The sequence below is a fragment of the Typha latifolia genome, chromosome 4, assembly GCF_019914945.1.
Source record: "Typha latifolia isolate L0001 chromosome 4, TyphaL0001v2, whole genome shotgun sequence".
Classification (NCBI taxonomy): Eukaryota; Viridiplantae; Streptophyta; class Magnoliopsida; order Poales; family Typhaceae; genus Typha; species Typha latifolia.
This window is the reverse complement of record NC_133089.1, coordinates 8861932-8873744: the sequence shown is the minus strand read 5'-3', so window position 1 is coordinate 8873744 and position 11813 is coordinate 8861932.

Sequence of the window (11813 nt, the reverse complement as noted above, 5' to 3'; positions counted from 1 at the left end):
GCCTACCGACAATCCAATGGCGATCGATTATCATGGAGATGGTCGACTGCCTCTCCAAGTATGCACACTTCTCAACGCTCGCCCGTCCCTACATCGCACGGAAGGTTGTAGAAGTCTTTGTTCGCAATGTGGCTAAACTTCACGGGATACCACGATCTATTGTGTCCGACTGAGATTGGTGTTTGAGGCAGTTTATGGTAGGCTACCTCCTACTGTGGTCTCGTACACACCGACTCGATAGACGGAATGCACGGACATCAAGGAAACCCTTGTGGATAGGGATGCTCATATTTGATAGCTAAAGGCCAACTTGGCGGTTGCACAAAACTGGATAAAGCAAATCTATAATCGACAACACCAGGATCGGACATTCGTAGTAGGAGATGGGTCTACATCAAGCTCTAGCCCTATCGCCAAACCTTGGTTCGACCTATCATGAACCAAAAGCTGGCACATAGGTACTTTGGGCCATACCAAATGATTGAACGAGTAGGCTAGGTGGACTATCAACTTGATCTTCCAGATGACTCGCAGGTGCACCCAATGTTCCATGTTTTAGATTTGCAAGGAGTTGTAGCCAAGACAACTATTGCAGCCAACATACTCGATCCAGCCACACATGACCAAGAGCCCATGCCACTTCGGGTTCTAGCTAAGAGAAGGATCCGGGTAGATGGAAGATTGATCACATAAATATAAGTGGAGTGGTCCAATGGACCAACGGGAGATCCAACTTGAGAGTGAGTTTGAGTTGATGTAGTGCTTCCCAGACTTCTCACCTTGAGGATAAGGTGGTCGAAAGCGTGGTGGAGTGATGTGATCCGGGTCTGATCAGATCAATTCACGGGGACATTGGGCTCGATTGATCAAGTCTATTTATCTTTTAATTATTTCATGATGTAAGCCTTTTAGGCAAGTCTAGTTTAGTCATACGAGCCATTATGGCAAATCCAAATAAGTCATAACAACCCTTAAGGTAAGTCTAGTTAAGTCAAGTAAGTCTTTAAGGCAAGTCCAATTAAGTCATGTAAGCTTTTAAGGCAAATCCGAATTCAAGTTGTGTCAGCCTTTAGGGCTAAGTCTTAGTGAGACTCATTGTAACTGGCCTCTATATATAAAGGGGTTGGGTTCCTTGTTAAGCATCCAAGCATTGAGAAAGTATTTTAGCCTTGAGTTTATCTTAAGAGTAAGAGTAAGATAACTAGGAGTAGAAGTAAATTAATCATCACCACCATCGCTGCCCATCATCTTCCTCACCATCACCACCCATCATCCCTCCTTCCACCCTCTCCATCTACCATCATTCACCCTAATCAAAGCATACACTCCCTTGTTGTGGATCATCTCTAGTCGGTCTGTAACATTCGGAGTAAGGTCTATTCACTAAGCATTTAGCTCATAACTCTCTTTATTTCTTTTTAACCCTCTCCATCTACCCTCTCCATCTACCATCATTCACCCTAATCAAAGCATACACTCCCTTATTGTGGATCATCTCCAGTCGATCCGAAACATTCGAAGTAAGGTCTATTTACTAAGCATTTAGCTCATAACTCTCTTTATTTCTTTTTAACCCTAAATATGTGGTACATGATAGCAATTTGAGATACTATAAAGAGATATTTAGAGCAAAATGGAGGTGAGTTACATGTGAAATATTTGTTTATATTTCACATGTAAATGTTGTGTATATTTTGTTTTCCATTATGTTCAAAGGTAATTTATGGTTGGATTATATTTTACTTGTATATTAGTTGTAATTTAATGGTTTGTCATCACTTATGTAGGTCGTGCCAAATTATGTCATGATCTAGTATGATTAATGTGGATTTAGATATTTATTACGCTAACATGTTTATTTGAATGATAACATGATTTATCTTTAAAATTATCTTGAGTTAAAGTTTATCTTCATATGGTAGCCCCATCTATATTGTCACATGCGCTGCACATGCCGTGTGGGCGCATGGGCATGCAAATGGCTTTTGGGCAGGGGCATTACATGAAGAAAAGGGAAGAGGAAAGAGTGAGAGAATGATACGATTCGGACTTCACCAATGAGGTCTCGAGCATGGATATATATTTTAGGGGTCTTTTATTCTTGTTCTAGTATTTATTTTATAGAAAAATAAGTTTTCTATATGTCGCGTTCGAACAGGAGTGCGTTTGAACACGAATGGAGTACGTTCGAATGAGCTTGTGAATGCCTGCCATCGATTCACAAAAATAGAGAATGCAAAATGTGCGTTCGGACGTGATCTAGCGCGTTCGAACGCGGATGGAGTGCGTTCGAACGTGCTTGTGAATGCCTGCATCAGGTTCACAAATACAGAGAATGCAAAATATGCGTTCGAATGCGATCGGGCGCATTTGAATATGATCGAGCGCCTTCGGACATGGTCGGCGAAAATATATTGTTTTAGGGTTAATAATTACTATTTTTGAATTGTTTTGTTAGCCTCTAAAGGTGTGGATGGCAACCATGGAATTATTATTGAATGAATTGAGGTTTGCCTTTGTCTCCTTTGTCTTCTTCTCTCTCTTCTCTCGTTCCCCGGCAACGCCGCTTCTAACCCCCTCGACCGGCCACTCACCCTAGTCCCTTAAAGGATGCCACTCCTCCCCCTTCTTCCAGTCTATCTATCACTTACCCTAACCCCTACCATCACCCATAACCCTTCCACCTCCACATATTCACCGATGCCATCCCATTACCACCAGTCCACCACCATCCATCATCACCTAGGATCTCGTGCCTCTATCCACGGATCGAAAGACGACATCTGTCTTGACTCAGCCTGCGCCAACAGCTCATCCTAACCAACAGATGATCACACACCGCTTTATACCCAACGACTTGGAAGAGCGCTGAAGAAAAGGCTTATGTTTTTATTATGATAACCGATTTACCCCCGATCATAATGATACGATTCGGGCTTCACCGATGTTGTCTCAAGCATGGATATATTTTAGGGATGTCTTTTATTCTTGTTTTAGTGTTTAATTCAGAGAAAAATAAGTTTTTTGTATGTCGCATTCGAACGCGGGTGGAGTGCATCCGAACGCGCTTGTGAATGCCTACATCAGGTTCACACATATAGAGAGTGTGAACGCCGTGTTCGAACGCGCGTGCGAACACCTGCATCACGTTCGCACATACAGAGAATGCAAAATGTGCGTTCGAACGCGGTCGGCGAAAATCTACTATTTTAGGGTTAATAATTGCCATTTTTGAATGGTTTAGTTAGCCTCTAAAGGTGTGGATGGCAACCATGAAATCATTATTGAATGAATTGAGTTTTGCCTTGTCTACTTCGTCTTCTTCTCTCCCATTCTCTCATTCCCTAGCGTCGCCGCTTCTAGCCTCCCTCGACCGGGCTAATCACCCTAGTCCCTTAGGGCAGCCCACTCCTCCTCCTTCTTCCAATCTATCTATCAATTTTCCCTAACCCTTCCATCTCCTTGTACTCACTGGTGCCACTCCATTAACGCCAGTTCACCAACCTTCACCAACACCAAGGATCTCGTGCCTCCATCCACGGATCCTAAGACGGACTCCATGATGTTCGTCCACTAATCGGACGATATCTGATATGATCACGCCTCTGGCTATGGAGCTCTGATACCAGCTTGATACGATCTCGCCGTTTTGGTGAAGGGTCGATCTCTTCCAATTCTTGATCTGGACTAGATCTGGCACGGAATTTTGAAATAAGATCCCGAAATATACCGCCGTCGGATCGACGTGAAACTTTGATATGTTGTAGCCCCAGAAAAGATCTTTCCAACAAATCTAGTTGCAGGCGAATCAGAACTGTGGATCTCGAGATATCGTCCGTTTAGTGGATGAACGTCAGGATGCTCTATTTTGGATTCGTGGATGGAGGCACGAGATCCTAGGTAATGATGGTTGGTGGAGGACCGACGTTAATGGGGTGGCACCGGTGAAAAGTGATGGTGGAAGGGTTGTGGTTGATGGAAGTATTAGGACAAGTGTTGGATAGATTGGACGAAGGGGGAGAAGAGGGCCACCCCTAAGGGACTAGGGTGATTAGCCGGACAAGGGAGGTTAGAAGCGGCGTCGCCGGGGACTGAGAGAACGGGAGCGAAGAAGACGAAGGAGGCAAGGCAAAACTCAATCTCAATAATCCATAATCAATTTTGTTTACCTACCACATCCTTTTATAGGCTAACCAACAACTCAAATTAACCCTAAAAACACAATTTTCGTCGACCGCGTTCGAACTCGCCCGACCACATTCCAACGCACCGAGTTCGCTCTTCTAGATTTGCGAACGCGATGCAGGCATTCACAGTGTGTTCGAACGCACCGCATTCGAACGCATAGTACATTCTCTTCACCACGTTCACAACCCCGTTCACAAACCGCGTTCGAACTCACTCCACCCGCGTTCGAACGCGACTTACAAAAAACTTATTTTAATAGAAATTAAACACTAAAACATGAAATAAAAACATTCCTAAAGTGAATCCATGCGCGAGACGATGTCGGTGAAGTCTGAATCTTATCAATCCACCACGCTTCCGCAACCTTGTCCTCAAGGTTTGAAGTTTGTGAAGCGATCTTTGAACTCTGGCTTAAGTTCCTCCATGGTATGATCTTCTGCATTGGTTCCCCACATATCTGAAGATATAGGAATTGCTGGTGCTGAAAAAGAGGCAAGCTCACTTGTGTCCGGTTGGCGCGAAAGAGCATCGGCGGCTCGATTTTCAATCCCCTTTTTGTAGACTAATTCGTAGCCATACCCGAGGAGTTTTGTGACCCACCGTTGTTGGGCTGGGGTGTGCACACGTTGCTCCATGAAGTAGGGTAAGCTACGCTGGTCCGTGCGGATAGTAAACCGTTGGCCAATCAAGTAGGGTCGCCATTTGGTGACGGCGTGTAGAATCGCTAGCATTTTGCGCTCGTAGGTGGATAGCTGTCGCGACTGACTTGACAATGCTTTGCTCATATATGCCATGGGTTTGCCCTCGCGCTCGTAGGTGGATAGCTGTCGCACTCCACCACAAAGGGCTTGCCGAAATCTGGTAGTGCTATAACCGGAGCTGTAGACATAGCTGTCTTCAAGGCTTCGAAGACCTCCGTTGCTTTGCCCGTCCATTGAAACCCACCTTTTCTGAGTAAGGAGGTTAGCGGGGCAGCAATTTTGCCATAGTTGGCAACAAATCGCCGGTAGTACCCTGTCAATCCAAGCAATCCCCTCAATTCCCTCCGATTAGTAGGAATCGGCCAATCCACCATATTCTTGATCTTGCTTGGGTCGGCTTCCACTCCTTTTACAGAGATTATATGCCCCAAGTACTCCACTCTTGACTCTCCCCAAAGACACTTGCTCATCTTAACTTTTAGCTGGTTTTGTCGCAAGATATTTAATACCTCCCGCACGTGCCGCAAGTGCTCACTCCAATTCCTGCTGTATACTAGAATATCGTCAAAGAAGACGAGCACGTACCGACGCAAGAGTGGGCGGAAGAGGTCATTCATCAGCCCTTGGAAGGTGGCCGGTGTATTGGTGAGCCCAAACGGCATGACTCGAAACTCATAGTAGCCATCGTGAGTTCGGAACGCCGTTTTGTGTACATCTTCAGGGTCGACTCGGATTTGATGGTATCCCGCTCTTAAGTCAAGTTTGCTGAAGTAGGCCGACCCTGTGAGCTCATCCAGCAACTCCTCGATCAGCGGTATTGGATATTGGTCCTTGATAGTAATTACATTCAAGGCTCGGTAGTCGACGCAAAACCGCCAACTCCGGTCTTTCTTCCGAACCAGCAGCACCGGCGATGAGTAGGCACTTCTACTCGATTGAATAATCCCTTGCTCGAGCATTTCCTCCACCAATTTACTGATCTCTTCCTTCTGAACATGCGGGTACCGATAGGGTCGGACATTTGCAGGTTCAGCCCCTGGAATGATTTGGATGCGATGGTCATGACGACGGTTCGGCGGTAGTCCTCGGGGTTCCTTGAAGAGATCATGAAACTCCTGCAGCAGCTCTTCCATGTCAGAGGCTACTTCCCTTGGTGGTGGATGTTCTGGTTCAACAACAGCCATTTGCAATAGTAGAGCTCGGTCCCCTGCACAAGGAAAACCCACAAGTGGTTGCAATGTTGGCCCTTGCCGCGGTTGATTTCCATCCAGCAGCACTCTTCTTCCATTCCTCCGAAATGTCAGTGTGAGGTTTGAGAAATCAAATGTTACGGGCCCCAAGCTTTGAAGCCATTGAGTCCCCAAAACAATGTTCGCACCTCGCAAGGCCAACGGATAAAGGTCTAATGTGAAAGTTTGGCCTTGCACCTTCAATTCCACACCTCCACAAATAAAACTTGCTCGCAATGTGGTTCCATCTCCAATCGTCACATCGAACCCTTCCGTGGGTTCCGACTCGAGCCCAATCTTCCTAAGGAGCCTCTTGTCAATGAAGTTGTGGGTGGACCCGATGTCAATCAAGATTCTCACTGTGGTTTTCTTGACTACCCTGTTCACCCGCAAGGTCTTTGGCGCAGCTGTCCCTGAATAGGCGTGGAGGGAGATTTTGGCTATCATGTCCTCCATGGGTTGCTCGTCAGCTTCTTCTCCTTGATGTCCAGCCACATCTGCACCTTCAGCTGCAAACTCGTCCTCCGCTTCCTCCAATCCATCGATTAGCATCACCGATCCCATCGGTTTAGCGCAGCGATGCCCGAGTACAAACTTCTCATCACAACGGAAGCATAGGCCCTTGGCTCTTCTTTCTTCTACTTGGGCTAGTGTGAGTGCTCGTCCCGGACCTCTAGGTGCATACTTCACATCTTGGGATGGCTTCAAGGGTGCTCGAGGAGGTACCACTGTAGCAGCAACCCTTGGTACTCCGATAGTATTTCCCGCCGCTATGTTTGGTTGAGCTTGATTGCGGCTTCCTTGGCTTGTCCAACTCTGCTTCAGGTGTATCTTCATGGCCCTATATTTGTCTTCCATAAGCACCGCATCTTCGAAGGCCTCCTTTAAGGTTCTAGGCCTTAAAGCCCTCACATCGGCTTGTATGTCACCCCGCAGCCCGGAGATGAAGGTGCTGCGAAGTTGTTGATCCGTCCATGGTGGATGACATCGGCTACTAATCCTCTCAAATTCTTCTTGGTATGACCCAACCGTGGTCTTTTGCACCGTCTTTGAGAGGAGAGCATCAAAGTCTTCATATCCCGATGCTCCAAATCGTCGTGTGATATTGGCGCAAAATTCAGCCCAAGTTTCGATAGCCTCAGTGGCATTGGCTGCTCGAAACCAATGAAGCGCCGCATCCTCAAGGTGGAAGCTCGCAAGCGTCACCTTGTACTCTTCCGCCGTTCCTTGGTATGCAAAGAATTGCTCCGCCCTATACAACCAATCGATCGGGTCGCCACCTTTGAACTTGGGGAATTCGAGACGCACGACTTGTCCACGAATGCCATTGTCTCGTTCCGGATCATGTCCTTGTCTAACTGGGGGAGGATGCACCATGAAGGGTTGATGATTCCTCCTTCGGTTTTGATTAACTTGCCGTGGTTCCGGATCGTATTGACCCGCCCACGGATCTTGATCTCCAAGGCGGTCTCCATAGTGGTTCACCCGTCGGATGGGTTCGCCTGCAACTAGACTTGGTGTAACCATCCTTGCTTGCCTCTGCCCATAGGGTGGTGGTAGCAGCGGCTCTTGTGGTTGCAAAGGCTGAACCGGTGGCGGTGGGTTCAAGGGGGTGGACTCGCGTCGTGGGGTCGATGATGCTTTCCCGTTCGCCATTGCTTCCCTTGTCGCCCGTAGTTCCCGCATCATCTCCATCATCATCTAGTTGTTGATGGCCATTTGCTCTGAAAGAGACCCCAACACGGCTTGAACGCTAGGTTCTTCCGTATTCTGATTAGATCGGGCGGTTCCACGAGTGGAAGTCCCTGCAATCGTTTCTCCCTCCTCTATTAGGAGAATCTCTTCTTCATCATCTCGCCGTGCAGCCATGGATCTGGTTGTCGTCATTGGAAGCGCTTGTCCGAGGAACGGTGGCTCTGATACCAGCTTGATATGATCACGCCTCTGGCTATGGAGCTCTGATACCAGCTTGATACGATCTCGCCGTTTTGGTGAAGGGTCGATCTCTTCCAATTCTTGATCTGGACTAGATCTGGCACGGAACTTTAAAATAAGATCTCGAAATATGCCGCCGTTGGATCGACGTGAAACTTTGATATGTTGTAGCCCCAGAAAAGCACTTTCCAACAAATCTAGTTTCAGGCGAATCAGAGTTGTGGATATTGAGATATCGTCCGTTTAGTGGACAAAACTCAATCTCAATAATCCATAATCAATTTGGTTGCCTACCACATCCTTTTATAGGCTAACCAACAACTCAAATTAACCCTAAAAACAATTTTCGTCGACCGCGTTCGAACTCGCCCGACCGCGTTCGAACGCACCGAGTTCGCTCTTCTAGATTTGCGAACGCGATGTAGGCGTTCGAACGCGCGATCGAACGCGCCTGTCGGTATTTGCGAACGCGATGCAGGCGTTCACATTGCGTTCGAACGCACCGCGTTCGAACGCACAGTACATTCTCTTCACCACGTTCACAACCCCGTTCACAAACTACGTTCGAACTCACTCCACCCGCGTTCGAACGCGACTTACAGAAAAATTATTTTAATGAAAATTAAACACTAAAACATGAAATAAAAACACTCCTAAAGTGAATCCATGCTCGAGACGACGTCGATGAAGTCCGAATCGTATCAATATCTCGAGATCCCACCGTCCAATTCGCCTGAACATAATTTGTTGGAAAGCTCTTTTCCGGAGCTACAACATATCAAAATCTCACATTGATCCAATGACTGAATCTTTCGGGATCTATTTTCAAATTTCTATGTCAGATCCTGTCCAGATCTGAAAATCGGAATAGATCAAGCCTTGGCCAAAAAGGGAGATCGTATCACATAAATGCAAGCGTCAGCCAGCCCACGTCTTATTCCTAGGCAGACTCGAGGAAGATGAACCTGAATCCACTAATTGGCACAAGTTGTATGAATACAAGTACGTGAGAAACTAGTCACGTCGAGGATAAGGTGTTAGAAGCATGGTGGATTGTTACGATCCGACTCCATAGGTTAAGTCGAGTCGAGTCAAGTTAGTTACTTATTGAATAATTCGGATGTGGATTCGATCCGCTAGGGATTTGTTAGGTTTTTATTTGTTGGCAATTGTGTACAAAATATTCCAAGTATATTTTTTCATGTATATGAGCTTTACACAATTCTAGAATATCTCTGGTTTGAAGAATTGCAAGATTATTGGAGAAAAGCCATCGAGTTCACACCACGTTCACAAACGCGTTCGAACGCAGAATCGCATTCACACCAGACAGAGAGCCACGTTCACAAACGCGTTCGAACGCGGGCACTGCGTTCACACAGGCAGAGAGCTACGTTCAAAAATGCGTTCGAACGCAGGTACTGCGTTCACAAAGACCGAGAGCTGCGTTCACAAATGCGTTTGAACGCAACCTGAAGAATTCAAGTTGTCGCATTCGAACGCACTCGGGCCCGTTCGAACGCACCTGAGTTCAAGTCATGCCGTTCGAACGCACCCGGGCTGCGTTCGAACGCACCAACGAAGTTTGATAAAATTGGACTTTCGTGAGTACGGATAAGACTTAGATTTGGCTCTATCTTGGAGATCATATATAAAGATTGTGATGCCCTATCTTGAGGGTGGTTGAAGAATCATTATCGAAGGAGACTTCTTGAGGCTACATCGGTTCTTTAACTATCAAGGTTCCACTCATCTACAAAACTTAATCTTTCATCTTAAGGGCTATCTAGACGAAAGATCAATCTCGAGGGTTACTGAGGTTGGACTTCAATCACGAGAAGCAGTGAATCGTAGGTTTTAGCGAGCAAGACTGAGAGGAACAAAGTCATCTGGATCGACGGGTTGTTTTGTGAGTCAGTTTTGTAACTGCTACTATTCTAGTGATTGGTTTTGATCCGAGTTTGGATCCGTGGTTTTTTTCCCGTTTGAGTTTTTCCACGTTAAAATCTTGACGTTCATCTCTGCTTTCGTTCTTAATATTTCTATGGACTTTTACTTAAGCGAACGAGTGATATCATTGCCTAGTATTTAGATACATACTTGTGTCTATGGTTTTTTCAATTGGTATCAGAGCAGGTTCTCTCACCTTTGAGAGAGATCAGATAGGCATTGATTTTCATAGAGATGGACCATCATCTATTAGACCTCCTATCCTAGATGGATCAAATTATGGATATTGGAAAGCTAGGATGAGCGCTTACTTGATGTCTATAGATGAACAAGTATGGTTTGCCGTTGTGAACGGTTGGAGTCCACCAATGTACATGGTGGATGATAAACTTGCTGATAAATCGATAGAGTCATGGGATAGGTCAGACTATGAAAAAGTTGGATGGAATAGCAAGGCAATAAATGTAATTTTTAGTTGTGTTTCCTCGGAAGAATTTAGAATAATCTCTACTTGTGAGATAGCAAAAGAAGCTTGGACGATCTTAGAAACTACTCATGAAGGAACTATGGCTGTAAAACTTTCTAAACTTCAGAGGTTGACTACTAGTTTTGAAACTCTACGTATGGAGGAGAATGAGTCATTTGATGAGTTTTATGCAAAGCTGAGTGATATAGTCAACTCCAGTTTCAACTTAAGAGAGAAAATTCCTGAAAGTAGAATTGTCCGTAAGATCCTTAGGTCTCTTCTAGAGAGGTTTTAGGCGAAAGTTACAGCTATTGAGGAAAGTAAGGACATCGATTATATGAAAGTTGAACAATTGGTAGGAAATCTATAAACATTTGAGTCAAGCCTTTCAAAATCGAGGAAGTCCAAAGGGATTTCCCTATCCACAGTTGAACAAAGTATAGAGGAGTCTGATGATGAAGGTGATCTAGATGTTGAGATGTTGGCCATGTTCGTCAAAAAGTTCAATAAATTCTTTCAGAAGCCAAACAATTTGAATGCTGAAAAACTTGAGAAAAGCAAAGCATTTGTGAAAAAGAAGAATACTGTGAGTTCGAACACAGGTGTGAGCAACAACGGTGTCAAACAGAAAAATAAGAATTCTGAGAATAAAGTTTGATGTTTTGGACACATAGCTCAAGAATGCCCTAATCGTCTTAAAAAGAAGGGTAAAGCTATGAATGTTAATTGGGATGAATCAGATGAATCTGATGATGATTCTGAAAAAGACGAAGAAAACTTTGTTATTTTTGCCTCTTCTCTACTCAATATTGATTCTGTTGTTGATACTGATAGTACATCAGGATATGTTACCAGCTGAAGAAGATGAATCTGAAATACAAAAGGCATATAATGACCTGTACCTGGAGCCGTTTAAACTCAAGAAAAGCAATCTTAGACTACATCAACGACTCAAGGTAATCGAATTTGAAAGAATTCAATTTGAGGAGAAGTACAAATTGGAACTTGAACGTGTCAAAGACCTTTCTGAACAACTTGACAATGCAAAAAATAAAATGAAGGCTGATGAAATTGAACTAGAGTGACTGAATAAGGAAGTGACATTTCTAAAAGGGAAGAACAAACTTGACGAGATCCTAAAGGCTATCTCTGGAAAAGAGAGGTATGGTGTTGGATACACTAGTAATTCAAATAATAATAAAACTGTCTTCATTTCTGCAAGTATACAAAAGGAAGAATATCTGAAGTCATCAACCGCATTTACAAAGCAATCCTAGATGAATACTTCTAAACTGAAAGTGAATCTACAAACTGGTGAATCATCAACGGCACAAAAGGTAAACT